This window comes from Papaver somniferum, unplaced genomic scaffold, assembly GCF_003573695.1.
Source record: "Papaver somniferum cultivar HN1 unplaced genomic scaffold, ASM357369v1 unplaced-scaffold_47, whole genome shotgun sequence".
In the NCBI taxonomy this organism is placed as follows: domain Eukaryota; kingdom Viridiplantae; phylum Streptophyta; class Magnoliopsida; order Ranunculales; family Papaveraceae; genus Papaver; species Papaver somniferum.
The window spans coordinates 445,704-452,724 of NW_020647304.1; the positions used below are offsets into that span (position 1 = coordinate 445,704).

Consider the following 7,021-nt stretch of genomic DNA (forward strand, 5'->3'; position numbering starts at 1 on the left):
TTGGCATTTTTCTAATTACGAAACTTTTTATAATCCGTCCATCAGAGCGCAGGATGGATTATACCATTAGAGGTTAAAATAGACATATTAAGTCGTTTACCAACTGAATATGTTCTTGATAGAAAATCAGTTTACCGGGTGATTTACTATCAAGAACAAATTCATTTGATACTCGACTTAACTTATCTAATGTAATGTAATCTTATTATAAAATGTTGAAATAACCTATCAAAATTCATCCTTTTAGTTGAAAAAGTTAGAAGAAGTCAAGAAACGATTATTCACAAGATGGCCCATAAATATAGGGCATGCAACGTATCGATTCACCTTTACGATTAACCTACATTCTATGATTGGGTCCCGTAAGCTGTCCTGTATCACCCAAATACAGGACCATTATCCTATGTTCACTATGGTTGGGTCCCACGATCAGTCCTGCATCACCTAAAATGCGGGACCTATGCTATTCCTAGAGTATGAATATTACTGTCATGAGCCATGTATAACACTAAGTTGTACGAATTTTAGCTCCTAGTGTATTGCTTATTCCCTGTTCATTACTTAGACCACCGTAGAAACCAACAAATAACCAAAAATGATAATAAACACTTAGAGCGTCCACAGTGGTGCGAGTATAACCAAAGACCAAAGACTAAAAAAAAAAGATCAAATTTGGGTTTAGTCCGTCATGTGGCGTAGTGGGAAAAGAGTATATTTGGTCGCGCGTTGATAAACATTACGCCTGGGATCAGGCATTGGTAAAGATAACGCCCGAATGGGGCGTTGGTAAAGATAACGCCCGAGTGGGGCGTTGGTATAGTATAGCTTCAGAAAAAAAAAAAAAAAAAAATGGGGCGGAGGTATAAAGCCCGTCCCATGCAAGTTTCAGAAGTTGAAAATGGAGTGGGGCGTTAAGTATATGAACGCCCCATTTCGCGCGTTAAGTTTATGAACGCCCCATCGGGCGTACATTTAACCAACGCGCCGTTTCAGGCGTACATTATATCAACGCCCCTTGTGTAGCGGACATTATATCAACGCCCCATGAATGGCGGAGATTATATCAACGCCCGATGTGTAGCGGAGATTATATCAACGCCCGACTATATTTGGATTTGGTCTTGATCGCAGACCAAATTTGGTCTGGATTTTACTCTTTGATCAAATTTTGATCGATGGTCCGTCCCACTACGCCAGCCCACTCGACTGAAAATTTGGGTTTACTCGTCCATTGCCGTTGCTCTTAGACGACCATAGCAACCACCAACCAACCAAAAATGGACATTAACTTGTACATACTACCTACCTTTGTATACATTCATATTTTTTGTACTCTGGATACTGTATATGTTCACGATAACGTTGGATTAGATAACAAAATCCAAAAATCCGGATGCAAAATTAGGTACCTTAACAAAGAAACAAGATTGGAGACCCATCTCTCTTAAGCTTGATTTCTGAGACATCTAACAAAGCAACTTTTCCTTGATAATCCTCACCATCCTCACGCCCTTAGATATCAATGAGTCCAAGCAACATACTTACTTCTTCTCTTGTTGCACCCCTTCGATCTTCTTTTTACGAAGTTCCTTGATTTTTTGCATTTTCTGAGATAAGCTGAAAAAGAAATGAATGAATAAAATGACATGAATACAATACATTCCCGCCATTACAAACATATCACTCAATATAAAAATGGAAACAAACCGGGAGGAAATAAATGAATTTGTGCAACATTTCTCTAGACGCCATGGAAACTAATTATTCAAGAAGCATCCTATAAAATTTTCCTGATTCCCCCACAATATGTTTTAATTCTTTGTTATCTACTATAGCAAGAAGAAAACAACTATAAATGACATTAACCTGTACATACTATCTACCTATATTTCTATACATTCTATATACTGTATGTTCAGAACTTCTGATTAGATAACAAAATCTGAAAACCAAGGAATGCAAAATTAGGTAAGTGCGTAAATAAGAAGATTATTCCGAGTATATTAAAATGATGTAAGTGTATCTGACGGAATGTTGGATGATAAAAAACTAAAAGATTATTCCAATATTTATAGAATTTATTATAATCCTTTTATCGGAGTACCGACTGAAATCTACTGTAAGAGATTACATTAGATATATTAAGTCGAGTACCGACCGAATCAATTCTTGATTGTGAATTAGTCGTTAAACTGATTTAGAATCAAGAACTGATATAATAGATACCCGAGTTAATATCTCTAATGTAATCTCTTATAATAAAATGTTGAAATAATTCATCAAAACCCATCCTTTATAGTTGAAGAAGTTAAAAAATGGTAGTTGAAGAATCAAAAAAAAAAAAAATCATCAAAACCCATCCAACAGAATATTGGATGATAACAAATAATAAGATTATTCTAATTGTTAAACTTGAAATAATCCATCCATACAAGCACCAACTGAATCGGTTCCGGATTGCAATTCAGTTTCATGATTTGCAATTAGGAAAAGATTCAGTAGGTACGTCCAATGTAATTCCTCAAAATTCATCCCTTATAATTGAAGAAGTTAGAAGAACCAATTATTCACAGGATGGTTGAGAAATCTAGGGCTTGAAATGGATCAGTTTTAGGAACTTATTATGTGTGTTGATATTCTCATTCCCACATATGTAAGGTACCTGAAGATGTATAAATCTATTTGTTGAGTCATGCTGTGACGAGGTCACCCTTGTGATAGCTCCCATAAGGGCTTACCTCATGGCCATTGTATGTGACATCTTAGATATGCACATATCTCCAGATTCAAATCAGGTAATTAACTTATTTTTAATATTTTTTCACTTTTATATATTCAAATCTAATTTTCTTTATTTATTTCTTAATCTCTTTAAAAAATCAGTGATTTAATTATTAGCTCATGAGCCCGAGGGAAAAAACCTACTTTCTTCTTTACTTATAGCCTAAAAACCTACATAATCAAAGATCACTTTAATATTAAATTAAATTTCCTACTGGTTCTTCTAAGTAAGAAATTTAGAATACGTAAAGCTTAAATTAAATTCGAGATAAATACAATCTCTCACTTATGATATTCAAGGGATTAAGTAACAAATAAAATTAAATTTAGGGATTTAGAAAGATAATAGAAAAAGTTAAAATAATTTATTATATATTTTTGGCATTGGAATACGTGCATCTCAAGATGTAATATCTAATGGTGAGAAAGTGCACACTTATGGATGTTGTCACGAGAATAACTCCGTCACAGCAAGACTCTCTATTTGTTTACAATTTATTGTGAATTATACTAAGATGGAAAACAGTGGATATCATTATATTCCATCACCACGTGAATCCACTCCAATCATTCACTTTATTCCCTATTCGTTGTGGATATCATATAGTGTAATGGAGACCCAATAGCGAGGGAGATTAGTTAGCTAAATGGGATATTAAATGTAGGAATTACCAATAGGTACTATTATGGTAGTCTTAGTTAGTAGTAGGTTCACCCACTAAAGCCCAGTAACTAGAGGTCCATAATAAAAAGAAAAAGAGAAAATTGGACTAAAATTTTTATCCCCTGGTCCGATACACGTGCGGGATGTCATAATCCACTTTTAAAAATACCTAAACTACCCATTCCCTGATAATACATATATATCTCTTAAAAAAATCACCATTTTTTACAGATCTGAGTTCCGTTCTCCTCCTCTCTTTCTTCATCTTCTCAAATTTTGCTTCTGCTTTTGGATTACGAGCTAGAGTTTTTATGAAGATCTCTTTGAAGATTTACAGGTATGTTATGTAATATCTCTTTCTGATGTTGTTTTTTTTTTCAACTGAATCTGTGAAGATCGGATCGTTTTGATTACGTTTTCACTTTTGTTTCGTTTTTTGTTTGTTTTTTGCATTTATTTTTGTTTTGGTTTGTTTTTTATGAATCTTGATCGTAATTATTCAATTTTTTGGCTAGATTATGATGTTTTTAACATATTTGAACTTTCGATTTGATTCTCTTGTTGTTTTCGCTTCTTCATTTTATCAAAATTGTGCTTGTTTGTTGTTTCAGGGGTATTATCCAACAGTACATATGTTGAATACTGATACAAATTGCTTTTGATTCTATTTTGTTCTTAGTTTTATCACTTGTTGTTGTTTGATTCATAAGTACATATCTTCGATACTGAAATAAGACTCTCTCGATTATGTTATTTTGATAGATTCTTTACATACAATTGTTTTTTAGTTCATGAATCAGCAGTACATATGTGGAATACTGATACAAACTGTTTTTTTTTTTGGGTTGATCCATTAGTACGTATGTGTAGTACTGAATATGTGCTTTAATTCGTCTATATTCATAAATTCGTCACTTTTTCTTTACATGCAATTGATTTTTTAGTTCATGAATACGCAGTACGTATATGGCGTACTGATAGAAAGTTCATTTGATTTTGATTCGGTTATATTCAAGGATTCATCATTTCTTCTTTACATGCGGTTGATTTTTTTAGTTCATGAATACGCAGTTCGTATATGGTGTACTGATAGAAACCTCTTATGATTTTGTTTTATTCATAGTTTTGCCATTTTTTTTGGGTTCGATCTATGAGTACGTATTTGTAATACTGAAATATGTGCATTGATTATGTTATATTCGTGAATGCATCAATTCTTATTTACATGCAGTTGATTTTTAATTCATGAATACGCAGTACGTATATGGTGTACTGATAGAAACTTCTTTTGATTCTGTTTTATTCAGAGTGTTGTCACATTTTTATTTGTTTGATCCATGAGTACGTATGTGAAATACTGAAATATGTGCTAATTTTGTATAGTTTTTCTGTGTTTACAGTGCATATAAAGGTTTTCCTTTATTTTTCCTATGATTTAATACTGTATTAAAGAAATATTAGAGATTAATTGGTATGATCCTACAGTATATGTGATGTAAAACGTTTTCTAGTTCACTTATCATTGATTCTAACAAACATGTACTTTTCATGTAAGCAGTGCAGCAGATACATACTCGAATTCATAAGAAGCAGATATATACTCGAATTTGTAAGCAATTTAGCGGATACGTGTTCTATTTGTAAACAACGCGACAGATATGTACTCAGATTTGTAAGTAGTGTAGCAGATATGTACTCGAATTTATAAGCAATGTAGCAGATATGTACTCGAATTTATAATCAGTGTAACAGATATGTACTCGATATAATGAACGTGTAAACACACACGTTTGGTAACAATGGTATTATGGTCATTTCCGTGTTTTAATTAATTTTGGACCTCTAAATTAAAAAAATAAATCCGGTTGGACCCTACTATAACTAACTTTGTGGGTTAAGGACCAAACAACAAAGTTTCCATATTAAATACTGTAATGGAGACCCAATAGCGAGGGAGATTAGTTAGCTAAATGGAGTAGAAAATAAAAAATCTTTATTTTTATTTTATTTTTTGTTATGTTCCATATTCGATCACTTAGTCGACTTTAGGAACCAGCAAACAACTAAAACTGACATCAAGTTGTACATACCATCTATATATATATATCATTCTAACTTTTTGTATTCTGGTCCGGAGACGGTATATGTTCAATGTAACTTCGGATTAGATAACAAAATCTGAAAATTAGGAATGCAAAATTAGGGGACAAAAGCAACTGTTCGTTGTTAAACCTTACCATCCTCAACGCCCAAGAGATAACTTTCAATGCGTCCAAATAACAGCTCTCTTTCTTTTCTTGTTGTAAGCTACATTTTCTTTTCCAACCTTTTTTTATTTTTACGAAGTTCCTTGGTTTTTAGCATTCCCTGAGATGAGTTGGAAAAGAAATGAACAAGTTAAATGACACACCAAGTTACCAACAATATGCACGAAAAACAATACAAGAATGGCAATTATTTGGGAGGAAATAAATGAACCTGTGCATCATTTTTCTGGATGCCATTGAAACTAATTATTCAAGAAGCATCTCCCAATATTTTCCCCGTTCCCTGCCATACATTGTTATTCTTTGTTATTTACTGCAGCAAGCACCACATACCCATAAATGACATTAACTTATACATGCATCAACCTACCTATATTTGTGTATAATTCTATATACCGTGTGTTCAGAACTTCGATTTCAATAAAAAAATCGAACCAGGAATGTAAACATTAGTTACCTTATGGATTTAATAAAGGAACAAGATTGGAGACCCGTCTCTCTTAAGCAACATCTGTAGATATAACTTCAAGGTCGATGAGTACAATCAACAGCGCTACTCCTCCTAATGTGGGACCATATATCTTTCTGCATTGATTCAAAAAATTTCAACCTCTGAGGTCTGGTTTATAAAGTAACTAACGAGTGCCCTCTTATAAGCCAACATAGTGGTGCAACAAGACAAATTATTTGGTCAAAGTTTCAAACATTGGAAACCCCAAATCCTGTCCAACACGTGAACCAAGAAGAAAAAAGTTGGTAAAAGAAAACAAAACCAAACGGATTTCTGTTTCCTTCTGGCAGACACATATTCAATGTCACGATAATCCGATGTTGTGACGTACAGACGATATGAAAAGTGCAAACACCTAATTTCTGTTTCTGTATATTGAAATTTGAATTGGCGCACCTTCCTATGTCTAGTGGATGCAAAGCTGTGAAGGTCAAAGCGTGAAAGTATATGCTATCCCTATAGGTACAGCCCTCTGAGTGCAAAACCATATTGGGCTCCTTTTTTAGCTGTTGGATCTCCAATGGGGGAACAACGACTTAACCAATCAACAGATGTGAATTCTCAGCACCAAACGGTTTAGCGATAATCCAAAATTTTCAGTCTAGCGATGTATCTGGGAGTCACAGTTTATCTACGAGTTTGAGGAAGGAACCTGTGAAGTGTGAACTCGCCCCTTCGAGGATATTTTCTTTGGATGTGAAGAGCCCTTAGAGCGTCCACAGTGGTGCGAGCATAACTAAAGATCAAAGACTAAAAAAAAAATCAAATTTGGGTTTAGTCCGTCCTGTGGCGTAGCGG

At 33.9% G+C, this 7,021-nt stretch overlaps 1 long non-coding RNA gene across 1 annotated transcript; it reads right to left on the reverse strand.

Annotated features, from left to right (window-relative positions):
• Positions 1–1,508: 1,508 nt before the first annotated feature.
• LOC113342773 lies at positions 1,509–5,988 on the reverse strand. The gene is made up of 3 exons (XR_003356829.1): positions 5,924–5,988; positions 5,683–5,812; positions 1,509–1,617 (listed from the first exon to the last, which is right to left on the reverse strand). It is a non-coding gene; the product is annotated as an uncharacterized LOC113342773 (long non-coding RNA).
• Between the last annotated feature and the right edge of the window lie 1,033 nt (positions 5,989–7,021).